This window comes from Schistocerca cancellata, chromosome 3 (assembly GCF_023864275.1).
Source record: "Schistocerca cancellata isolate TAMUIC-IGC-003103 chromosome 3, iqSchCanc2.1, whole genome shotgun sequence".
NCBI lineage: Eukaryota > Metazoa > Arthropoda > Insecta > Orthoptera > Acrididae > Schistocerca > Schistocerca cancellata.
Window position 1 is genome coordinate 652521470 of NC_064628.1, and position 15541 is coordinate 652537010.

The window sequence follows — 15541 nt, forward strand, 5'->3', positions numbered from 1 at the left end:
TTCTGTGAAGCTTCGATTCTCCTTTTGACCGCTTTTGCTATAGTCCATGATGCTCTTCCTTACAACATTATCTGTCATATGCACTTTTAACGAATTCCGAAGATAAAGGCTGCGGTTGATAGTAACAGACGTCTTTTGGCAAGGAATTGCTCCCCAATTTTGACGTTAAATTTGTCGCTAAGTATATTTGTGCTGTTCGTTTCCTCTATTTCATAACGAATGGTATTCTGTGCTCAGTAAATTATTCACTCCACTCAACATGTCCCGCGAGTCTTCTCCACTTTCACAAAGGACAGCAATCGTCAGAACTGATTTTTTATTTCCTTCGTTACATCTTCGATGTTCAGGACGAACAGCTACCTTTCACCCTTTTGCTCTGAACATTTCTCTCTTTGCTATCTGTTACATTTTTAAGTCTCTGTTCCCGTACATACATGTCATTCCGCGTATTTTTCCGTGGATTTCAAGTATCTTGTTGAGCCGTGCTCCGGCTCGCGTTGCTGCTGTTGTAGGTTCCCGTCCTCTGTTGGGGGCCAGGCTGTATCGTTTAGTTGACATGGTTGCGGTTCTTTGTCTTCTTCTTGTGTTGAATGGCGCCACTTGGTTTCGCAAGCGTTGACTGTCTGCTAGTGGCAGCAGCGGCGTTATCCATATGTCGTAACTGTGGCCGTATCTTTGGGGTGACGCCGTTGTTCTTCTGTGTGGTGTGAGTGAGCAGTTCGGTTGGGGAAGCAGGAGGAGCCAGGTTCGTGCAGAGCGTCAACACGCCGGGCTACTGGCGGCGCGCATGAACTGCTGGATCGAAGGGCTGTGGTCACGAGGGTGCACGACCTCATCGAAACCGGACCCTGCAAGTTTTAGGTTGAGTGCATTTCAATTCGAGTAGAGAAACCTCCACCAGTGTGAAATCTCGCGATTCTCCAGTCACTTGGGTTCATGTTGCCGCTGGTAGTGTCACCGAGGCAAAGAGCAGCGAGTACAGTGCTTGGGGAGGCGGATCTGATTAGCTTTCCTGGGCTTCAAATTACTATTTACCACCTTCAGCTTGTTATGATTGTTAAGTTCAACCAGTGCTATTTTTCTGCCTGGTGGCCGCTAACGCCCCATTTACCTGCCATTGGGGTTAGTGTATGTAACGGCAGTGCACGTCTGCTTACCTTTCCCCTGCTGTCCGGTGTGGCGTGTAAGTTTGACAGATTTCTTGATTTTAGGATGGTTGGCGATTCTTTTACCTTGGTGGTAGTGATTCCTTTTTTGTTTCGGGCACTCTAAGCATAGTATTCAGCGGGCGGAGTCCACATCACCGGTTCCAGCTTTGGAGTATTTTAACATCATTGCATTTGGTTTATTGGACGTCAGGTAGCCTCACCAAGATTATCATTAGTCATTCGTTAGACTGCCACTAATCTGAGTTACCATCTTGTGGTGGGAATGCAACTTTTGGCTACCTTTCTCATCCTCACCTGGTCCCGGCGGAGGTTCGAGTCCTCCCTCGGGCATGGGTGTGTGTATTTGTCCTTAGGATGATTTAGGTTAAGTAGTGTGTAAGGTTAGGGACTGATGACCTTAGCAGTTAAGTCCCATAAGATTTCACACACATTTGAACATTTTTTTCATCGTTCGCGAAAGTGTTTTTGGCCTGACCTACTCAGAGGCCTGTTCCTGGAACACCATCTGTGACTGGCCCTTGTGTTTTTTATTGTTATTAATTTATTATCGTATTACCAAGTTACCATCATTTGTCTCGCCCGGTTGGGGATCAGTTACTTGTCCTTTTGAATTAACCTTTGTTATTATATTTGCTGTTTTATTGTATGTTGTAAATTTATTTTAAAATTATTGCCTTTAGCCGTGACTGTGGTTATTTGCCTTAAAATTCTAATTGCGACCACATTGGCTTGTTTTCAAAACAAAATTTGCTGTGTCTGTATTTTATGTATATTTGTTAAAGTATTTTAATAATTGCCATTCATGGCGTTTAAGGCCTTCAGCCGTGAAAAAAATTCTTAAATTATTGCCATTATTTTAATTTGTTGTTGATTTTAAATAAACTGTGTGTTATTAAAAGAAAGGCCAACCAATAGTAATTGATTATGACCCCGTCCACAATCTTAACCGAATCCTGCCTTCCTTGACCACAAGGTCTCAGTTGTGCGACTAGTGCGACAGATCCTTAGCAAGTGTTATTTTTTATACAGGGTGTTCAAATAAAACCTCCCATATTCTTACGGGACGTAGAAGTGCTCAAAACTAGAAGAATAGTTCCCATAATAATAGATCCCGTTGAGATATGGGTCTCTGGACTCATTTCCATGTGGCTGTTATGTAGAAGTTGACAGTATAGGCAGTGCTGCATGTGGATGACACTCATCCTGACACATCCTTTCGCCCTTCTTCGCAGTGAATCATTGACTCCTTTAAATACACCTGCGTCTATTCGGATGGCATCACATGCATTGCTCACACACTATTGTAAGGTCTGGACATTTTCGATGAGTTGGGCATACACGAAAATCATTAAATGCCCTCCTAGCTAGAAATATAAATGATTCAGGTCAGGTGAACGGCGAATCCATGCCACGAGATAGCACCGGACTTCATCGACCAATATGTCGCCCATGAATCTTTGCGGTGAGATACTGTAGCACGATCTGTAGAGAAAGGGGGGACTCTCTGTCGTGCGTAAACGACAGTGGTTGTCTTCCTGCAAAGGTAAGTTTCTCCAATAGCGCTGGTAATTCTGCGCGGAGACATCGCTGATGCATAGCGCCAGTGCGCCCGTTACTTAAACTGTATGGCCTATAATCTGCCACCGACAATCCCGGCCCATCCAGTGATGCTGATGCCTTACTTCAAAGATTGTTCGAAGAGCCTACATGTCCGTACTGTGGTAATTTACTATGCCATTTCCGTGAGTCCTCCCAACACTACTGAATACTACATATTACTGGTCACAAGTAAAACTGTCCTTATCTCAACAGCGATTGGTTTCCGGAGATGATAATAGGACCTTTTTTCTAGTTTTGACCAATACTGCTCCCTAAGCTTTTATGATGTGATAGTTTAGAATGTAATTCATTTATAATGCCTTAACCCTTACAAAACATAAATTTTATATTAAGTATCTGCGAGAACGGTATTCGCACCAAACATTTTAATTCAGTGTGGGTGTACCTTTTTTATTCAAATGTGACAAATGCACCAGGCACAAACTTTTTGCAGTAGCTTTATGGGCAATATTGTATGTATGTATGTATGTATGTTAACGGGGGACCTAGAAACGACAGAGAGGCTCCGTCCCCACCGCAGCCGCAGTAGCCCACAACCCCACGACGACTACGGCAGTCCACTTCACCCCTCCGCCGCTCCACACCGAACCCGGGGTTATTGTGCGGTTCGGCCCCCGGTGGACCCCCCAGGGAACGTCTCACACCAGACGATTGTAAGCCCTATGTTTGTGTGGTAGAGTAATGGTGGTGTACGCGTACGTGGAGAACTTGCTTGCGCATCAATCGCCGACATAGTGTAACTGAGGTGGAATAAGGGTAACCAACCCGCATTCGCCGAGGCAGATGGAAAACCGCCTAAAAACCATCCACAGACTGGCCGGCTCACCGGACCTCGACACAAATCCGCCGGGCGGATTCGTGCCGGGGACCACGCGCTCCTTCCAGCCCGGAAAGCCGTGCGTTAGACCGCACGGCCAACCGGGCGGGCGTTGGCAATATTAATAACGTGGATTCTACAAAACCATGTTTTATCGTGCCACGTAGAGCGTAAATTCTGCTCATGATTAGACTAGTTAATCTTGTGACTGATGGAGTCAGATACGTGATAGCACATTTGATGTTAAGAAGGTATGAGCATATGGAATAACTTCGCAGATATGTGAGTGGCTCGAAGACTTCTTACAATAGAACCCATCTTCGACGGCGTGTGTTTATCAGAGGCAAGTGTATCGTCAGGAGTGCCCAAGGAGAAGAGTGACAGTACCGCTATTGTTTTCTGTATGCATAAATGATTTGGTGAACAGGATGGGCAGCAATCTACGTTTGTTTGCTGATGATGCCGTGGTGTACGATAAGATGTCGAAGTTGAGTGGCTGTAGAAAGATACAAGACGACTTAAACAAAATTTACAGTTGGTGTAATGAATGGCAGTTAGCAGTAAATGTGGAAAAATGTAAGTTAATACGGATGAGTAGGAGGATCAAACCTGTAACGTTCGGGTACAATATTACTAGTGTCGTACTTGTCACAGTCAAGTCGTTTAAATATCGGGGCGTAACACCACATAGCGATATGAGATGGAACGAGAATGTGAGAACTGGTAGGGATGGTGAATGGTCGACTTCGGTTTATTGGGAGAATTTTAGGAAAGAGTGGTCCACCTGAAAAGGAGACCGCATATAGGTCGCTGGTGTGACCTATTCTTGAGTACTGCTCGAGTGTTTGGGATGGTAGGTTCGAAACACACATATCCGGAGGTGCTTCTGGAACTCGAATGGGAAGCCCCGGAGGGAAGGCGAGAAACTCTACTGAGAAAATTTAGAGGAACGGCATCTGAAGCTGACTGCCGAACGATTCTACTGCCGCCAGCACCCATTGCGCATAAGGACCACGAAGATAAGATACGAGAAATTAGGGATCATGCGGAAGCATATAGCCAGTAGCTTTTCCCTCGCTCTGTTTGCGGGTGGAACAGTAATTCAAATGACTACCAGTGGTATAGGATACCATCCGCCACGCACCGTACGGTGGCTTGCGGAGTATCCATGTTCATGTAAACGTAGATGTGGTACGATGTGAAAACATTATGTATTTATCGAATAGTTATTGTGCTGTTGTCCATGGATCTGCGAACGGCTCATGCAGAACCAAAACCAGTCTCTTTTTCAAAACATTAATGCAGTCAAGAAGGACAATAAAAACTGTGGTTCACAACCTGTCATTGCGTATTTTCTCCAACGACATTATGTGAGTTTTTGCGAACCCAGTACAAGTCTTACTTACTGCGACAGAAGTAGGGAGTATTTGCACTGAATGCACATTTTAGCAACGTCGCTGTTGGCACGCTTTACAGCTACATTTGTTTCATTAGATCCATCGCTGTACGTCGTACATCTGTGACTGACGTGTTGTTTTGCAATGTGGAAAACATACGACAACAGCACAGAACATATTATACTATTTTACAAAGATGTATCGTGTGTACTGCGTACAGATCTTCGTTATCGAATGAAAGTTTCGTCTCTATTTTATTAATATTATGGACTGTACAGTGCTGTGACACCGATTTAATGAGAGTTCATTTTCCGTACAGAGGTGCAGTGCATTCACATGCCGCCCTGAGAACGATGGTTTCTCTCGCGTTTTTATGTCAATTTTTTTGACAACACAACTGTTAAGTTTGTAACAACAACGACTCTGTCCTATTGTACATATAAAAATTTTTCTCCATCTGATTTTTCGATAAATTAGTGTAATTGATGTTCTGATTTCATTTCTTTTTTGTTTCATGCCATTGTGTTAAGAAAACTGCAAACAATTTTCAATGTGAATATTAATGTTTATGTCAAATGTCAAGTAATATTGTGATAGAATTGAAATGTAATAAATTTTGAAACTATTGTAAGATGTTGAAATTTGTAACTGTGCGTCTGGTCCATATGTAGGCAATGTGTTAGGATATGTAGAATGCAAAACCTCGGGTGAATACCCTGTCTGTAAGGGAGCGGTAAAAGGTGGATGGCAGGCGAGCGCGGGAAAATGCGCCGGGGCACTGCACGGCACAACGGGCTCAGCAATAGTAGTTGGAGTTTGGCATTGGTCTGAGCAGCACCTTTTGGAGCGAGGAGGCTCTCCTGGAAGACGTAGTTTCATTGAGCCTCGGGTATACTGTTCCAACGCCCACACAGCATGGCAATATTCCATAGGCACTAAATGAAAAAGTATTGCGACGCTAAGAAGAATTAAAGTGCCGATACGTCAAGAGCCATAGCTGTGGTTGTATGTGTGCTCTGTGCCTCGCCATCTCGCCGCCTGCCAACCGCCGCATCGATACAAGCAGGTTGAAACTTTTAGTACTGTATTCGTACGGACCATAGAGTGAACTGTTCAATAATAACCTAAATTTTACCAGAACTCCCATCATTTAATTATCCTCACAACTAACCTAGACAGGGTCCTTTCCAGATGTTGTGCAATCGGAGTGTCCCGAAATGAAAAATTAAATTTTGTGTCAATAATAATTACTTGCAGACCTAGTTATGTTAGAATGGTGTTTAAAGAACTGTTTTGTTAATGAACCAGTAAATGAATAACGAAGGTTAACGAAGTTGAGAGATAACTTTAATATTGATATAGTAATGAAGTTTAATTATTTCGAGACAGGTATAAAGGTATTTAAATGAGAAGTAAATAAGATAAAAAGAGTAGTAACTCATATAGTGGAAATCTTGAACGTATGATAATTTCACTAATCAATTTTTTTAATATAGTGGTCATAACAGTTTCAGGGTCTCCCCCCCCCCTTTATTCATTTGAATTCTGAAGTGTTCCACATTGGTTTGACCAGCAAAAGTTAAAGTCAATATATAAGTCAAAATTTATCAGTGTTTTATCTTTATCAAAATTGACATTTTGTGTGTGGCTCGAAAGTGCTATTTCCAGGGTAACCTATGCCCGATTTCAATCAGATCAATAGACACTACGAAGCTTTGTAGTATACATTATAGTGTAGTGTTATGTATTTATGGTTTTTCCATATCAGTACAGAACGTGAAACTATCAGTTCAATTGATTTTCTGGTTCTAAAATCCTACTGTATTACGCAGTGTTACTACTTGTTGTTTTGCATGAATATATACCAACTTGTACAGGGAAGAAACTCAGTTAATGCCAAATTAGGCTGGCGACCGTATTATTATTAAATTGGTAGCATCTTCAGTGTTGCTTTTGGTCCATACTGACGTGTAATTGAATTTCGAACTTTCTTGACGGATCATTGTTATTACAGAGTGGGTGTAAGTCTGATTTGCCACCATTCAGGTATACGCGGTCGATATCTATACGAAAATCCGGTCTCGTAAGGTGAACCCCGCTCACTTACCATAGTACAGGCTTTAATGAGTATTGTGTGCCCCACGCGCACGTTACAAGTTGATATGCCGTTTTATGTTTTAGCCTGTCCAACCAAGATGTTTCTGTTATAATGTATTTTTTCATGATGAGCTACATTTAGTTTTCTGCACATTACTGTTATGATCGTTATTTACATGAGAAACCTTTACCTTTCCGTGTATTCTCGTAGTAATCTTTCAATTACGAAGGTCGACTGGAAACAGGCACTTCATGTCGAGACTAGTCGTGAATAAATCATTAAAAGCAAATCGCGGTGGAAACATGAATTTTGTCGTTAAGGGTATTGTTAGATATCCTTCTCTGGTGCCGTTATCATTCCCGCTCCTGAAACGAAACCATAATAGGTCGTCAAGTAGGCCGATATGTGGTGGTGAGCATGAATGGCCTGCGAGTTCCTCGGTGAAAACTGTCGCTTTCTTGTGAGTCTACGGTAATGCCGCCTATTTGACGACTTACCTCGTCTCATGGGATGAATGGGTGGTCGCTTTCGTGTCGTCTCGCACGTGTGTGTCTGTGCGTGTGTGTGTGTGTGTGTGTGTGTGTGTGTGTGCGTGTGTGTGTGCGGGCGTGTGAGGCGCTTCAGCTTTTTGTAGCAGCTCCCCGCCCACACATCCCCTGGGATCACCACTCTGAGCGCTGCGGCAGGCCAGCAAAGTGTGCCGCAGGGTGTCAGAGGGAGGAAAGGAAGGGGGGAGGGAGTGGGATACTGTTGCTGCTGATGTGGCTCTCCGACTCCGCTACTGTCTCGTTCTGCAGGGCGACGGGCATGAAAGATGCACTTCGTGCTGTCGCGTCCTGTGCACCACAAATGTTCCTCCACTGAAACGAAATGGCAGGTGGCACAATTTTCTTCGCGTAAATCAGTAAATGATGGATCTGTAGTCTCCTGGTCCAGACCTGGTATTCGTATTCGGTTCAGACTCAATACACGTCATTATGTAAGGGATCACACACCCCGCATTTTCTATTTAATAGGTGTATCTACCTCTCAACTTCCACTAAGCCATTGAGTAGCTCACTTGATACGTAATTGCACTATCGAATGTGACGATAGCGCCAAGCATTATCTAGCGTATGGAGCAACAAGCAAAACTGGTTTTGGTTCATTAATAAGACAATATACCTGAGATGTCTACGAGAGGAATCAATGCGTGTTATTAGAAAACTTTAATACACGACTGGCCATAAAAATTGCTACGCCACGAATACGACGTGCTGCAGACGCGAAATTTAACCGACAGGAAGATGATGCTGTGATATGCTAATGATTAGCTTTTCAGAGCATTCACAAAAGGTTGGCGCCGGTGGCGACACCTACAACGTGCTGACATGAGGAAAGTTTCCAACCGATTTCTCATACACAAACAGTAGTTGACCGGCGTTGCCTGGTGAAACGTTGTTGTGATGCCTCGTGCAGGAGGAGAAATGGGTACCATCACGTTTCCAACTTTGATAAAGGTCGGATTGTAGCCTATCGCGATTGCGGTGTATCGTATCGCGACATTGCTGCTCGCGTTGGTCGAGACCCAATGACTGTTAGCAGAATATGGAATCGGTGGGTTACGGAAGGTAATACGGAACGCCGTGCTGGATCCCAACGGCCTCGTATCACTAGCAGTCGAGATGACAGATGGAGGCGTTTGCAAGACAACAACCATGTGCACGAACAGTTCGACGACGTTTGCAGCAGCATGGACTATCAGCTCGGGGACCATGGCTGCGGCTACCCTTGACGCTGCATCACAGAAAGGAGCGCCTGCGATGGTGTACTCAACGACGAACCTGGGTGCACGAATGGCAAAACGTCATTTTTTCGGATGAATCCATCTTCTGTTTGCAGCATCATGATGGTGGCATCCGTGTTTGGCGACATCGCGGTGTACGCACATTGGAAGCGTGTATTCGTCATCGCCATACTGGCGTATCAACCGGCGTGATGGTATGGGGTGTCATTGGTTACATGTCTCGGTCACCTCTTGTTCGCATTGAGGGCACTTTGAACAGTGGACATTTCAGATGTGTTACTACCCGTGGCTCTACCCTTCATTCGATCCCTGCGAAACCCTACATGTCAGAAGGATAATGCACTCCCGCATGTTGTATGTCCTGTACGGGCCTTTCTGTCCAGATCTCTCACCGATTGAAACCGTCTGGTCAATGGTGGCCAAGCAACTGGCAAGTCGCAACACGCCAGTCACTACTCTTGATGAACTGTGGTATCGTGTTGAAGCTGCATGGGCAGCTGTACCTGTAGACGTCATCCAAGCTCTGTTTGACTCAATGCCCAGGCGTATCAAGGGCGTTATTACGGCCAGAGGTGGTTGTTCTGGGTGCTGATTTCTTAGGATCTTTTCACCCAAATTGCGTGAAAATGTAATCACATGTCAGTTCTAGTATAATATATTTGTCCAATCAATACCTGTTTCTCATTTGAATTTCTTCTTGGTGTAGCAATTTTAATGGCCAGTAGTGTACAACGTTTACGCACAATTTACTATGAGACTAATTAAAATGAACTAGCTCATCAGGAGCCATAAAACAGTGTGATGTACAAATACCAGAGCAGTTGCACCCTGTAATGATCAACCTTAAGTGATCCTTACTGAAAGATTACTTAAGCATGAATGTGGCAATAAATGGAAAGTTATATAATTTAATTACCTACATGTTCCACTCAAACACTTATTTATGACATTGTTGTAGGTTTCTAAACGTTCAGCTCTTCACGATATAAAGATGAAGTGTTAGCGTTTGCAGAACCGTTTGAGTATTATGAAGTGCAGTAAAATATCAGAAGATGTTAACAATGGGGAGATATAATGCAGAATGCTTTTAATTACGTTTTTTTTGCAGTAATTTCCGAAATACAACACATAAAGTCATAAAGCAGAATGCTGTCACCTCGGGGAAACAAGAAAGGAAGGAAGGGAGTGAAGAAGATTAGAATGAGCATCACATCGACGACATGACCTTTGGAGATTAAGGTCAAACCTGGAATTAATGAGAATAGGGAAGAAAACTGGCCATGTTCTTTATAAAGGAACCAGTCAATCTGATAGATTTTCGGCAGCCATGGGATCTGGATCGATAGACATTCTTCCTGAAAGCAAGACTAGTAGCTTTGCCGTCTTACTTACTCGTAATGCTGTCACTCAAGCTAGTCCTAGTTGCTTTTTAATTTTTGATATACACGTACGTATTCATGTGATGACTGCTGGCTCCTCTGCCAAAAAAATGGCTCTGATCACTATGGGACTTAACTGCTGTGATCATCAGTCCCCTAGAACTTAGTACTACTTAAGCCTAACTAACCTAAGGACATCACATACAACTGTGCTCAAGGCAGGATTCGAACCTGCGACCGTAGCGGTCGCGCGGTTCCAGACTGTAGCGCCTATAACCGCTTGGCCACTCCGGCCGGCGCTCCTCTGCCAGCCCATGTCGGGTACATCTCGTCCCATGTTACTGTGTTACGGGTTGCCCGCTACATTGGCGAAGCAGTAAGCAGTACAAGTCTCGGCAGCTGTTCAACTGAGGTTACCTTCTGTGAAGGAACCGCAATGGGCAGTCAAATGAAGAGCCGAACATCCACCACAATGGGACCATGGAGTGATTCCATTCAAAAGTAATACCCACACGCGTTAAATCATTTATCCCCTGTTTCCTAGAACGTCGCCAGCCACTGACAGACCCAAAGCTGCACCCTCTCTTGCACTTCCTCGTGCAACTGAATTTGACGTCCACTCTTATCTTTCTTCAGGTGCCAAAGATGTGAAAATCACACGGTGAAAGATCCGGGCAGCACTGGGTATGCTGCAGCGTGTCCTACAATCAAATCGCTGAAGCGTAGCCTTCTTCCGATTGGCAGTGTGGAGGTGACACTACCGTGCAACAGGATGATTCCTTCCGACAGCGTTCTAGCTACGTGGCCCATCACAGTTTCCGCTGAGCGTCTCCGTAGCGCAGCGCACTGTATGTGGTTCCACGTTCGACGAATTCGACGAGCAGAGGGCCCCTGCTGTCGAAGGAGGAGGTCATCGTGGCCTAATCGTAGCTTGTGTGAACAGCTTTGAATTTCTTTGGCGGGCAAGTGTGAGATTTTTCCACTGTTCACTTTGCCATTTGCTCTCGGGTTGTCGGAATGCTGTCGGATGCAGACTCCTGCTGCTCGATAACATTCGCCCCCACTCTGTCAATCGGATGAAGGCTACATTTCTGCTACTGGATTTGGAAACACTGCAACATCCACCGTACAGCCACACTCTTTCAGCATTTGATTTTCACATCTTTCACAACCGAAGAAAGACATGCGTGGACGTTGGTTTCAGTCGGAAGAGCAAGTGCAGTAGTGGGTGAAGTTGTGGATTCGTCAGCGGCAGACCGCGTTTCTTAAAACAGGATCATCTCTTCCCCTAACGGGATAAATGTCTTAATGCATGTGGTGATTACGTTTGAACAGAACAATTATATAGTGATGTTGTGATGGATGTTCGTCTTTTAGTTAACTGTTCCTTATTCTTTAACTCACCATCCAGGAACGACGATGACATCACCAGCCAACAGGTGACGAGCTTGCTATCTCCGACAGTGACAACCAACCACAAAGACTCAATGTACCAACCACCTGGCATGAGAGCCCCAGAGAAGGTAGCATCTTGGCGTTGCATTCTGTAGTCAACACTAGTGTTCTACTGTCGACAGTCACAGTAACAAAATTACCAGGAAGTGCTGTGGACAACATAGAAGCTATTCTAGAATGCGCCATCTTAGTAAACAGATTTTTTATTGGAACCACCACAGACGTATTGCTGCTTTGATTTTGAGGACTTAGTCTCTGGAGGGCATTACTAGTGGTCATAACTCGTCACTGACTAATTTTCTGTTATACGGAATATTTTTCCACCAGAGCTCGTATCAAGCTATTATGTTGATCATAATAAATAAGAGTTATTTTGCATGAACTAATTTATTTTAGGAAACAGTTGCAGAACGCTGTAATGGCACAGTCGTTAATAGTGATGCAGCTCATCATAATTAGAGAGCACGTCACAGCACAGATCCTCCAGTATACTTGGCCCTGAATCACTTTTTGGTTCGCCCTTTGAAGGCCCGTGGTTAAAACAAATTGTTTCAGCTAGAGAGCTGCTGGCGAGCAGCCGGGTGATCGGGCGATCGTGGGCGTAGGTGGGCAACCGTCTGATGTCCGGGCAGTCAGGCAGTCAGCCCACAGTCAGTGTGCTCATACTGTCCAAACTAAGCACACAACGGTGTGGGTGGGCAAATGGTTTGCACAAAATGTGTAATAACCAACACAAGCAGCGCCTGCCCGACGATGCGCTGAGGGCTATTTGGGGTGCATGCGCCATTTGAAGCAGCATTGGAACTGCCTATCTTGAAAGATGTGTTGGATATTGGCAAAACAGAATAACGTAAGGCAGTGTTATTATATATACGCTTAGGGATGGTAAGTGTACTAGAAAACCGACCAAGGGTAGCATTGGCTTTAACGTTCACGTGAAATTCTGTTCCTTACGGGCCACAAAAACCGCAAATGTACCACATCTCTTCCGAGTACATTGTCACCTTGTTGTTGTTGTTGTTGTTGTGGTCTTCAGTCCTGAGACTGGTTTGATGCAGCTCTCCATGCTACTCTATCCTGTGCAAGCTTCTTCATCTCCCAGTATCTACTGCAACCTACATCCTTCTGAATCTGCTTAGTGTATTCATCTCTTGGTCTCCCTGTACGATTTTTACCCTCCACACTGCCCTCCAATGCTAAATTTGTGATCCCTTGATGCCTCAAAACATGTCCTACCAACCGATCCCTTCTTCTAGTCAAGTTGTGCCACAAACTTCTCTTCTCCCCAATCCTATTCAATACCTCCTCATTAGTTACGTGATCTACCCACCTTATCTTCAGCATTCTTCTGTAGCACCACATTTCGAAAGCTTCTATTCTCTTCTTGTCCAAACTAGTTATCGTCCACGTTTCACTTCCATACATGGCTACACTCCATACAAATACTTTCAGAAATGACTTCCTGACACTTAAATCTATACTCGATGTTAACAAATTCCTCTTCTTCAGAAACGCTTTCCTTGCCATTGCCAGTCTACATTTTATATCCTCTCTACTTCGACCATCATCGGTTATTTTACTCCCTAAATAGCAAAACTCCTTTACTACTTTAAGTGTCTCATTTCCTAATCTAATTCCCTCAGCATCACCTGACTTAATTTGACTACATTCCATTATCCTCGTTTTGCTTTTGTTGATGTTCATCTTATATCCTCCTTTCAAGACACTGTCCATTCCGTTCAACTGCTCTTCCAAGTCCTTTGCTGTCTCTGACAGAATTACAATGTCATCGGCGAACCTCAAAGTTTTTACTTCTTCTCCATGAATTTTAATACCTACTCCGAATTTTTCTTTTGTTTCCTTTACTGCTTGCTCAATATACAGATTGAATAACATCGGGGAGAGGCTACAACCCTGTCTTACTCCTTTCCCCACCACTGCTTCCCTTTCATGCCCCTCGACTCTTATAACTGCCATCTGGTTTCTGTACAAACTGTAAATAGCCTTTCGCTCCCTGTATTTTACCCCTGCCACCTTCAGAATTTGAAAGAGAGTATTCCAGTTAACATTGTCAAAAGCTTTCTCTAAGTCTACAAATGCTAGAAACGTAGGTTTGCCTTTTCTTAATCTTTCTTCTAAGATAAGTCGTAAGGTCAGTATTGCCTCACGTGTTCCAACATTTCTACGGAATCCAAACTGATCTTCCCCGAGGTCGGCTTCTACCAGTTTTTCCATTCGTCTGTAAAGAATTCGCGTTAGTATTTTGCAGCTGTGACTTATTAAACTGATAGTTCGGTAATTTTCACATCTGTCAACACCTGCTTTCTTTGGGATTGGAATTATTATATTCTTCTTGAAGTCTGAGGGTATTTCTCCTGTCTCATACATCGTGCTCACCAGATGGTAGAGTTTTGTCATGACTGGCTCTCCCGAGGCCATCAGTAGATCAAATGGAATGTTGTCTACTCCCGGGGCCTTGTTTCGACTCAGGTCTTTCAGTGCTCTGTCAAACTCTTCACGCAGTATCTTATCTCCCATTTCGTCTTCATCTACATCCTCTTCCATTTCCATAATATTGTCCTCAAGTACATCGCCCTTGTATAAACCCTCTATATACTCCTTCCACCTTTCGGCCTTCCCTTCTTTGCTTAGAACTGGGTTGCCATCTGAGCTCTTGATATTCATACAAGTGGTTCTCTTTTCTCCAAAGGTCTCTTTAATTTTCCTGTAGGCAGTATCTATCTTACTCCTAGTGAGACAAGCCTCTACATCCTTACATTTGTCCTCTAGCCATCCCTGCTTAGCCATTTTGCACTTCCTGTCGATATCATTTTTGAGACGTTTGTATTCCTTTTTGCCTGCTTCATTTACTGCATTTTTATATTTTCTCCTTTCATCAATTAAATTCAATATTTCTTCTGTTACCCAAGGATTTCTATTAGCCCTCGTCTTTTTACCTACTTGATCCTCTGCTGCCTTCACTACTTCATCCCTCAGAGCTACCCATTCTTCTTCTACTGTATTTCTTTCCCCCATTCCTGTCAATTGTTCCCTTATGCTCTTCCTGAAACTCTGTACAACCTCTGGTTCTTTCAGTTTATCCACGTCCCATCTCCTTAAATTCCCACCTTTTTGAAGTTTCTTCAGTTTCAATCTGCAGTTCATAACCAATAGATTGTGGTCAGAATCCACATCTGCCCCAGGAAATGTCTTACAATTTAAAACCTTATCCTTAGGAAATAGGAAATGTGTGGAGGGGTTTACATGTTCCTACATGACGTCGTCTTAGACAAGCCAACAGAAGAAGCAACATCTAGCAGGTAGATAATGCCTATAACGACAGGAGTAACAGTGTCTTATTGTAATCCGTTCTCGACATTACCTTGAAAAAGTGTGACTTCGGTACTAAAAAATGATCTGAATGCCGCTATTAAGTGTAATCATATTTCAGAACAGCTGGAACTACGTTCGATTCTGAACATTCGTTTAATACGACGCGGGCAGACGGCTTGCGCTTCCATACTTCCATACAGTCAATCAATCTGGTATCTTAAATCCAGCTGTGAGGTCCACCAAAGTCTTGGAAATACATTTTTCCGCACTGTCTGTTCAAAGCCAGTTTCGTGGATAACTACGTGTCGTTGTTCTTTTCTACCTCTGTGCACCACACACTTGTAATTATAGTCTGAATACTATCACTATGGGCTAAAATTTAGTAATAGGTTACAACTCCAGTGCCGGCCGTTGTGTCCGAGCGGTTCTAGGCGCTACAGGCTGGAACTGCGCGACCGCTACGGTCGCAGGTTCGAATCCTGCCTCG